Consider the following 11,161-nt stretch of genomic DNA (forward strand, 5'->3'; position numbering starts at 1 on the left):
GGCGGGGGTCGTGGGTAGCTGGTGGGTGTCAGGCAACCCTGCGCTCCTGCTACCCCGGCTGATCCGGCCGGATGAGGCCTGTGGCCCTACTCAGGCCGGTTTCTGCTTCCCTAACTAATGCAGTCTCTTGAATATTTTCAAAGTAACTTCAATACTTCAAGCTTGTTTTGTTTTAAAATCAGCATGCTTCCATATGAACCTATGCAACCTTACATATATATTCTCTGGGTTCTACTTGCAAGATGTTCTTTCATTTGCAGCACACAGACATCCTCCATCCCTATCAGCACACACAGATATCCCCCACTCCCAGCATCACACACATCATCCTCCACCACCCTCCAGCAGCACACACAGATATCCTTCACCCTATCCTGAAGCACAGACAGACTCCTCCACCCTACCCTGCAGCACACACTGGCATCCTCCCCCTACCCTGCAGCACACACTGACATCTTCCATCCTACCCTGTAGCACATACAAACATCTTCAACTCCACCCAGCAGCACACACACAGGCATCCTCTACCACATCCAGAAGCACACATAGACATATTCTATTACCCCAGCAGCACACACAAATATTCTGTGCTCACATAGGGCTCTAGCTGCATGAGTGTGGGTGTTCCTTAACCCCCCCAGCAGCACAAACAGATATTCTGTCAACACACACACACATACCACACACACCACACACAGACACACACACACAAACACACACACACACCACACACATCCATATATGCACTTGAACATCCAAAAACCACACATGCCTTAGCATGTAGAGAAAACTGCTCTCATTTGAGAGCAATGAATGAATGAATGAAGGTTCAAGGCCAAGGCTTTTGATAAAATTGCTAATCAGATGCTCAAACAGGTAGCTGAAAACATGACTCTAGGGTGTACTTGTCCCCTTTACTCCCTCGCCTGTCATTTTCTGTCAGCCCTAATATAATTTTAGGGTCCTTACTTGCCAGTCATTTTCTCTCTATGATTGGGAGTACATTTTTTTTTTTTGGTATTCATTTGAGTCTAGGAATGTGGGATTTGGTAATGTTGTTTATTAACTGTTTTCACTAGTTTGTGTAGAGTTTTGAAATGGACCTCTTCTCCCAGTCTTCTTCCCATAAATACCTCCTAAGGTTTTCTCCAAGTTATCTTAGATCCTTCTTCTCCTGAGCAGAAAACACAGGCAGAAGCTATTTTCTTCTCTTTACACAAATTCTTACCACTTAGCTCAGATCGAGGCCCAGCTCAGTAAGTACAGGGAAGATAGGCAGATGCATAGTACAAGATTATTAATTTGGAAACTCATTCTATTTGCCAGACTGTTTTCATGTAAGGATCTAAGCTCTGGCTGGATCTGTTTGTTATTTGTCTTACTGTTGCTATAACATACCCCACAGAAGCAACATAAGGGAGGAAGGTTTTGTTTTGGCTCACATCTGGGTTGCATAAAGCCCACCACAGTGGGAAAGTCATAGCAGAAGGCAGTTTCCTGGTACTGGCAGCAAGAAGCTTCATCTCCTCACTTGTAAGTAGGATTAGAAGTAAGGAGAACTGCACACAGAGCAGGGCTAACATATAATCTCCATGACTATCCACCAAAGCACCAACTGCCAGGTAAGGATTCTATGACACCCCCAGGAAAACAGTGCCATCAACTGGAGACCAGATATTTGAACATACAAACCCATATGAGAAAATTTGCACCCAAAGTTCCAGAGTTCTGACACTGGCCAGAGAATAAGAAACATTCCTCATGAGTTTTTAGTTTATCCCTGTAATGGTGATAGACTTCATTCTCAGCACACTCGAGATTAACTAAAAGACTCATCAAATCATTCAGATGGAGGGTTGGGAAATAGTTGAGCTGGTGAGGTGTGCTTACCTTGCAAGCCTTAGGACCCTAGAACCCATGTTTTAAAAAAAGGTGGCATAGTTGGCCTCTTATAATCCCAGTGCAGGGGAGAAAAAGAGAGGAGGATCCCTGGAGATCCAGCCTAGCCCACTTGGCAAGTTCCAAGTTAGTGAAGGACTTGGTCACAAAACCCATGGTGGGCAGCACTTGAGGGACAACATTAGGCATTGTTCCATTGTTCTTCAGTCTCTACAGGTGTGCTTACACAAGTACACTTGCAGATGTGCAACAGCAGTCACAGAAACACACACACACACACACACACACACACACACAGAGAGAGAGAGAGAGAGAGAGAGAGAGAGAGAGAGGAAGGAGGAGAAGGAGAATTACAATGGTGCTGGGAAAAAGACAATAGAAAAAACAGCAGTGACTACAGAAACATCACACTGGGTCAGCTTCCAGTTATTATTCCTCCTCCAGTTGTGGTTTTGTGTTGCCTACTGGACGATGAATTCTCTGAGGGTGAGGATGGAAGTCAAGGCTAGCTTGTAGGAGGTTTTGTAGACTGAGACCTAAATCTCATCCCTTATATTAGAGCTTGTTTAGTTTGCATCAAAGTGGAAGGGCCAGGCAGACCTCATCATGCTGGTGGCTGTGGCATATGACTACCTCATATAAGAAAGGGAAGCCAGCATATACATCGTGCTATTCACATGGCCTATATCATACCAGCTTTCTAAAGTATATTATTTTACTTAACTTTCATAATGGCTGGGGATTATTTTAGACAGATAGGCTTCCTAGAGTGAACAGTCTTCTCCAGCTGTTGTACTTTTATACATGATGACCATGAAGCTTTCTGAATTGACATCTTTGTCTGTTCAGTGGGCACATTTGGTTGGGGAAGAATGGGATGAGCTGAACCGGTACACACCAGAGCGAAGTGTACAGGATAAAGCCACACATGATTAGAATTCACTCCCATTACCCCTTCCCTCTGACCTTAAATGCTCTGTAGTGGAATGCCTCAGTGGGTCAGCTCCTGCCTAAAGATGAGAAGTTAATGGTTTGAAAGAAGAACCTTCTGGGCTGTGATATCAGGTGACCTGACAGAGCAAGCAGGAAGCTGGGGCAGAGGGGTGCTGAGGACCTGTGGTGCTGCCCAGTGTTTTCAGCCTGTCCCCAAGGCTCTTTGTTCCCGATTACTTCTCTGCCAGCCCCACTCCCTCTGCTGTTTTCTGTCTGACTCCTCAGCTTGGCTTTCTTTCTTTCTTTCTTTTCAGGACTCTGAGTTGCTAGGCAACTCCAGTTTGGAACTGAAGTTCTCACTGTGGTGAGCTGCTTTCATGCAGGGAAAGGGAGTCTGTTGGAGCCTGTGATTACAGGTGTCTGTGCAGAAAGGAAGACAACAGCAGCCACCTCCCTTCACCTCTCTTCCCCTCCTGGAGATAGGAAGCTGGGCTTCTGGACAAGGGGAGCAGATCTATGCTTAGATGGTTTGCTGTATCTCCAGTATTTTTCCTGTTCCCTCCTCCTACCATAGGAACTTCCTTGAATCTAAGCATCATGCATTCCTGATGCAATGGCTCCTGCTGCCTCACTGAGTGCCCCATGACCAGGGCCATACAGTTCCTTGTAGTTGCTTCAGCTGCCATCCTCTTAGGGACATCTAATTCTGACATGTATCCATGGCTTAACTTGCACAGACACTTGAGGAAGAAGTAGTATAGGACTTATTTATAGCTGGAGGCAAAGAGGGAATATAAGAACTGAGCAGAGGGGACCCTCAGACGATAACCTCAGGGACACCTTGGGCTTCAAATGCACAACTGTAAATGGTAACTTAGTCTGTCCCACATTCCAGCTATGTGAAGCTGGAGAGTAGTAAACAAGGAAGCACTCAGAGTCTCCACTGCTAATGACTTCACTAAAGGAGGGAATTAGGTGACAGAAGACAAATAACCACAACCATTGTTGGTTTATTAATTTATTAATTGCTATCATTTTATTACTTTATTATATTTGAGCCAAGACTTCTCTCTGTGGTCCAGACTGGCTTCAAAATTATTACATAGAACAGGCTGGTCTTGAGCATGGCAATTCCCCTGCCTCAGCCACCAAAGGTGTGAACCACCACATTTGGCTTCAGATAATAATTTGATGGCTTTTCTGTATTGGTTTCTTTTCTTATCACTATGGACAACTTAGCTGATAGAAGCAACCTACAGAAAGAGAGGTTTATGTCAGCTTGTGGTCATATATTTCAGAAACAGTCCACCAAAGCACACAGCAGGAAAGGCATGGCAGAGTGAATGTGTGGTTTCAGGAGTGTAAGAAGACAGCTTGTTCACATATTGGTGGGCAGAATGCAAGAAAAGCAGGTGGGCGTCAGATGCAGCTAGCATCTTCAAAGCTGGGCACCATGTATATGTTATATGACCTTAAAATCATGTCACATGCTGATGACTGAGCAGTCAAAATATTCAGCACTAGGGGTGCATTTCAGATTAAAAATCAAAGAGGTCTCTTTTGGAGGGGCAGTTCTGTTCAAAGATGAAAGGACCCACATTCTTTAGGAATTCCTGTAGTATGAGACCTCAAGCATGTGCAGTCTTCAAGAACATCCATCATGCCCCATTCTAAAGGGTTGGGAGGTGTGGCTAACAGAACTGTCCTGAATAAAGCAGACAGCTTTGGTTGTCAGTCCAAGGATCTCTGAAAAGCACTGGGGCTTGGACTATTCAGAGCTCAGCGATTAGCTAAGGAGGAACACAGAGTTTCAGCATGGCCAACCAAAGATGTACTTTATGCAGCAGGAGTCTCTTGGTGCTGGATAAGCCTAGCTGCTGGCTGGGGAGCCTGGTCCTGCCTGAATGTTTTGTGCTGTTCTTGAGAAGAGCAAAGTCAGCTTGAGAAAGTCAGAACCAGGCAGAGAAAGAAGCCAGCTGGGCCTAGGCCAGAACACCTTTCCATGTTTAAATTTTGTAAGTCAGTATATTCCGGTTTTATATATTTTTATTCATTTATTGATATTTTGAATCCTAACACCAGTGCTGCATGGTTTGAATATGTTTCCTGAAGTTATCATGTTGGGATTGTAATCCTCACTGTGACAAAGTTCTCCTGTAGGACCTTTAAGCAGTGTTTAAAGCTGCCGTTGGAGGAGTGGATTATTTATCCTATGGGAGCTCCCAGTGAGGGGATGACTTCAGCTCTTTCCCCTCGGTTCCATGCAAGCACGTGTGTCAATTTGGCTCTTTCACTCCCTCATGGGATGACACATTAAGAAAGGCCTTCAGTATATGTAGAATCAACCATTCTCTTCCCATGTCTGTTATTTTACAAATGATCTGGTCTCAAGTATTCTGTCATAGCAGCACAGAATGCTATAGGACAGCCATTTTACATGGTCTTTTCCTACTTGGGTTATGTCTCTATCACCTTTTCTTCCACAGATCCTGAGTGTCCATGGCTGACCTCCAGGAGGTGGAGGACTCAGGGCTTTGACTAAGCTCTCCTTAGTCAGACCTTCATGTTGCAGGCAGGGAGTCACCTTCTTCTTTATTCTTCTTGTCAAAACAAATTTGCCTTTCATTTTGTCTTCTTTGGGCTCTTCCTTCTGCCAACAGTCATTTGGTTAAGTTACATTAGGGTATTGATGACTAAAAGCTGTCCTGGGCCTCAACAATACTGTGTGGGAACAACATTTGGATGGCACCATAATACCGCTTTCCAGGCACCCCATGGAGGAAGTTTAGGCACCAAAGCTTATGGCTGAAGAGATGAATGATGTCAAGACTCACCTTCTAGTCACTGAGTTTCCTTGGCTGAGTGTTCAGTCAGTCCTCCTGTGTCTGTGGCTGAGGGCCAGTTTTCCTGACTCAAAGTGAAATGCTGGGTCTCTACCACTGTGAAGGGGTCATGTCCTTCCCACAGAAGGCAGGGAAAGGGTCTAATAGAGGAGCATCAGATGGACCATTGTGTCCTCCCATGTCTTTCTAAGTACCTTCTCGAAATTCTTTCTTATCATTTGTAAAGTAAAAGCGTCCTCTGAGTTCATCTGCAAGTCTTCCCACAGCATGTCACTAAGGGTATGTGTCTGATTCTGAGTGTTCCCGGTCTTCCATGCTATGGAGTGATGGTGGGATGCAGGAATGTGATGCATTATATAGCACACACTAAGAAAATGATGAAAATATCAGAGATACTTTCTGCTTGGGTTTGATGGAGTTCATGTTAAAACTTTCTTCGGTTTTCCCATAATGGGTGATCATTTGACACTAGTGACATACACCATGCTACCTCAGTTTGAACCCAGTAGGATTTAGTTTTATATCTGAGATGCACCACAGGGAAGACAGTACCACAAATGCCTTAGGCTCCCGAAGTCTGTGCCAACATAGGTTGGTATTAACATCACCTTGTCAACTGATGACAAGGACTGCAGTCGTACATTCAGAATAGATGTGCTCAGATCGATGTGTTATCTTCAGTCCCTGCCCAGTCATAGAATCTTAAACAGCTAGCCAGGGATAGCAAGAAGCTGGATAAGCACCAAGCACAGTAGAAACCCTGCATTTTTCTCATGTCAATAATGTCCAACAGATGCAGTTTCAATTGTCATGTAGAAAACCCTACAGATGCAATGTTGATGATCCACCACATCCATTGTATTGTAGCTGATGTAAACTGATATTAAGGCATGGCCAGTGAATTAGAGTAAAAACCAAAAATATCTCAGTCAAGGTTCATATGACAACCAGAAAAATATCTACCAGGAAAAAGTGTTAAATTTTGCAAATGCACTCAGCAAGATAGTCTTAGTCTACTGCCACGCCCAGGGGAGCAGATGCTACAAGCACTTTCCCAACAACAGGAAGGAAATGGGGGCTCAGAAAGAGGAACTATCCATTTAGCCCCACATGGCAAGTCAGGGGACAGACATACAATCTGCTGGCTGTGCAAGAGACTTGCTTCCTGAGCCTTCTTGGCTTGTTCTGCCCCTGGTTGCCAACTTCAAGATTTGAGTCAGAGATGAAGCAAATGCTTAGGCAAGGAAAAAAATGTTTTGCCAGCTTGCTCCATGGGGAAGACAAGTCCATGAGATGATATGAACCTGAAAATAGAGTGGTTCAGAGAACAATCTACCACACTAGGTTGTGATGGTGTGGGGACGTAATCCAGGAAGATGGGACCCGAAAGCAATGTGACACTGCCAGTCACAGCATAAATGAACCTAGAGGCTTTGGGCAGGGACACAGAAAAGGGTCCCACTGGAAAACCTCATTTAGCAGTGCTTGCTGGTTGGGGTCTGTGAACCTCCTGACACAGTCCAGAACTTGAACAAAGGCCAAAGATTTATCCAGAAACAGCAAGCCTTGTTCAAAGATGATCCTGGATTTAGAACAGAGGAAAGGTACTTTGAAGGAGTTCAAAGAACGGGCACATGCTCCCTGATGGCTGCATGCTGGATATTTTGAGAGGCGACTAGGGCATGTTTTCCCTCTCAGATTCTCCCAGGGGTCTTTTCCAGCATGGTTCCTTCCCATTAGTGTATTCCAGAGCTTTGGAGCTTGAAAGTCTTAATATGAAAATTCCTGCAGTGATGGGAACAAGTCTGTCTCAGGTGGGACTTGCTACGGCCATTATCCTGATAGTGTTAATGGTGATGATTAATTAGATCCAGTGATGGAAATGATGAAAGGAAATAGAACAACCTGATTAGGTGCTAAAAGGTGATGTGTCTGCTCATGGTGAGAATGGAAACTGTAGTGGTAAAGATGGTGGCAGAGTGCTTGATTTTAGAAATGTGAGCAATCTAGAGAGTTAACTAACCCTAACTCAAACCTCATTTCCTTATCTGGCAAAAGGTGGCAAAAATAAAAAATGAAACAAATATATTTCTGAGAACAGGGAAAAACTACTTTTTGCCTGTGGTTAGTTCTTTCCAACCCAAATGCTTGGTGTTGAGCATACCAAGCACAATCCCTCTGACTTTTGGTGGGTTATAATGGGAACTTAAATTAATGGTTGAAGATGTCCTAACTTATACTCTTATGTGGTCCTCAGATGGATGAACACACAAAGGAACTGGTCATCACCTTTCTGATTTGAACAGTATTTAGAGGCTAGATGGGAAGAGCAATCACCAGTGTCTTCTTCAGGACCAGAGACAGCCCTACTGCCCTGAAAACCATTCAAATGAAGCCATGCTCAGCTCATGTCTGCCTTCTTTATCCCTCCTTCCTGCAGTGAGCCTTGCCTCTTCTGGCCACCGTGTCTAGCTGACAGAGGTGACAAAGCCAAGCTAAAGAGATTTTGCAATTCCAAAGACTCTGGCTGAAGACTTTGACTACATCCTCAGCAGTGTAAGACAAGCCTCTGAGACCTACTAAAAGCTTGGCAGGGCACATGTTTCCAGCATCTCCAACTCATGGGTTGACAAGAATATTAATTTAAAAATGTGTGCAGTTTCTACCAAGCAAAGAGACAATGCCAACAATTTGGTGAAGTTGTGAAATGGAAGATGTCTGTTATATTGTTCTTCGACTCGCCTTATTTTAGATTGTTGTTTCTATGGTGAAATCATCCAGGTCTATCTGCCTCAATTGGGTCTAACTATATGCTCCAGTGCAGGGAGTTTTCACAAACATATTCAGCTCTGCTGTAATTAGGGGAGCATGATGGTGCTGCTGCTGGTTCTGCCACATAGTAAGCCTGTGCATCCATTCCAGGGGGCTGTTGTTCTAAAGAAAGAGTGTGGAGAGGACACTGTTCATTCTGCAAAGGCATCTGAAATGGTGAGTTAGTATATAGCAGGCTTTTTTCTCCAAGTCATCACAGAAGTGGCACCTATGTTGGGGCCATGAGAATCATGGCCGAACGAGGATCAATTTGCTTTCGAATGACAAAGTTCTGTTGGTCCACATTTATTAAGGGTATGGAGATAGCAGTATCCTACTATGGTGGCTACTTGCAAAAAAAAAACAAACCAAAACAAAAAACAAAAACAAACAACAACAAACAAACAGTCTAGGTCCTCTCGATTTATCATTTTTATTTTTAGAGTGAATAAAAATTTCAGCATGCTGACAAACTAGAGATGTATTTGAAAAGAAACACAAAGTTTAGAACAAGCATAAAAAGAATTTGTTTTGATGATTCTCTCCATCAAGGAGTTATTTATTTAAGAAGGCCCACTAAATGTACAAGTTTGGATCTAAGAAACTGAATGAAGGCTAGTGTCCCAACTGGCCCAATCATTTATATAAGAAGTGTGCATGGATTAGTTTTAGTAGAAGAGGCTGAGAATTGAAAATATTCCAAAGAAAAGAACTATAAGGTAAATAAATAGAGACAGAAGAGTAACTTTCAGTTATCAGAGGTTGTGCATTAAATTACTTGACAACTTAAAGCCTTAAAATTAAGAAATTATTTATTATAATGTCTGAAAGATGAGGCCGTTGACTAGGTTCACTGAGGCAGTCTTTGTTCTGAGTGTCTCAAGTTTTCTGTATTTCTCACAGCATGCAATCTTCTTTCCATCCCTCTCTTCTCTCCTTCCCTCCTCTCCTCTCTTATTCTTCTTCTCTCCCCTTCCCTCCCCTCCTCCTTTTTCTTCTTCCCATTCTTCCTCTCCCATGTTGCACTTTGCACAAAACCTGAGATGTGTTAGCTTAGAACTCACTCTATAGCTCAGTTTAACTGTCAAACGCATGTCAGTTCCCTTCCCTCAGCCTCCTGACTTGGGATTGTTTGAGAGCCACCATTCCTGTCTCTCAATGGCTTTCTTATTTATATTTAGTATTTCGTACTTACTCCTGTCAAGAATTTCTCTCCAGAATCCTAGGGAGAAAGCCCACCTAAGGACATGCCATATACCCTGGCCTTTCTATAGAATGGCAGCTTGGTTCCAAGAAGGAGTATTCTAAGGGAACTGGAAGAATGCTCTATCTCCTTTCATGCTCCAGTCATCAAAGTCCCTTATTAATAACAGAGTCACTTCTTCCGAAGCTCAGGAACACTCCTTTTCAAGCCCCCAGAATATATGTCCTGCCTTTTCATAAGAGAAATGGTAATATCAGGAATAAAATGTGAGATGGGATAACTTGTTGAAGTCATTTGAGAAATAATATTCTATGAGTAAGGTAAATCTAGCCACTACTGGGTCTTGAATGAAATATTACCAAGGAATGAATGCTTCTAAACCCGACATAATTATGTAGCAATACAAGCAAGCCACTGAGCAAATGGGTGACTACAGCAGGGATATAAATGGAGACGGGTGTGAAGAATGAGCTGTTTAATGAGGTCTGGAGTAGTCAAAGAACACTTTGTGGAAGAACTAGGACCTTGAATTGATTTATGAGCCTTGGCTAGGGTCCATTCAGTTGTGTTTAATCTCTACCCTTAGAAAAATAATAAAATTTATACTTAACATTTCAATGTGTAGAAAATATCTTTTCCCTGGTTTCTTCCACTCAGGACTGTATTAGAAATTATAAAATTCAGAAACCTCTGTATTTTATTTATGATCTCATCAAACTACTTTCCTTAATAATGAATTATTCCTTTAAATATAATTTAATTTCTACATGTAGCATCCTGTTATGTAAATATACTATCATTTATTTTTCAACCTCATTGTTGGAAACTTATGCTGGTCCATGGTTCTTCAGTTGCAAAAACACCATTATGAAAGTCTTTATTTAGAGATCATGACTTTCATCAACACCTATTCTCTTCAGATGAGTTTGTAAAGTTGGATGACCAGTTAGATGCTACCTACATTTTCAGAGCTCTTAACATCATGGCATAGAGGCTTCCAGGGCAGGTTTTCTAATTAATTATCCTGATGGGCTGAGGGACCCTGTTTATTTGCATGATTGACAGTATTGATTGTCACCACAAAAGAAGGGCTCCTGTTTGATGAATAAAGGAGGGCCTCACTCTGGTTTTATATAATAATTTGAGAGGTGGTTCTCCCTAAGTATTTCCCTCACATCCATGATTTACCACCTTAAACACATTATTTACTTTTTCTATCAATATTTTTCCCTTATTAATTAGTAATAGTTTTTAGTAAATGATTAACCTTTTGTTTAGTGTACATGTTTCTGACATTTCCCCCCTTGAGTTGACATTTCTTTCCCCTCTCTCTCTCTCTCTCTCTCTCTCTCTCTCTCTCTCTCTTCCTCCCTCCCTCCCCACTCCCTTTCCTTTCCTTTCCTTTCCTTTCCTTTCCTTTCCTTTCCTTTCCTTTCCTTTCCTTTCCTTTCCTTTCCTTTCCTTTCCTTTC

The 11,161-nt window shown here is 42.7% G+C and overlaps 1 long non-coding RNA gene across 2 annotated transcripts in view; it reads left to right on the forward strand.

Annotated features, from left to right (window-relative positions):
* LOC115029844 overlaps positions 1–11,161 on the forward strand; it is a 91,952-nt gene that overhangs the window by 55,987 nt on the left and 24,804 nt on the right. Inside the window, exons 4-5 of one of the 2 annotated variants that reach the window (XR_003835400.1) lie at positions 7,933–8,231; positions 8,598–8,663. This is a non-coding gene — a long non-coding RNA (uncharacterized LOC115029844). Of the gene's footprint in view, positions 1–7,932; positions 8,664–11,161 lie in introns of both variants that reach the window. The other variant, XR_003835399.1, reaches the window with a different exon arrangement.

This window comes from Mus caroli, chromosome 18 (assembly GCF_900094665.2).
Source record: "Mus caroli chromosome 18, CAROLI_EIJ_v1.1, whole genome shotgun sequence".
Taxonomy (NCBI): domain Eukaryota; kingdom Metazoa; phylum Chordata; class Mammalia; order Rodentia; family Muridae; genus Mus; species Mus caroli.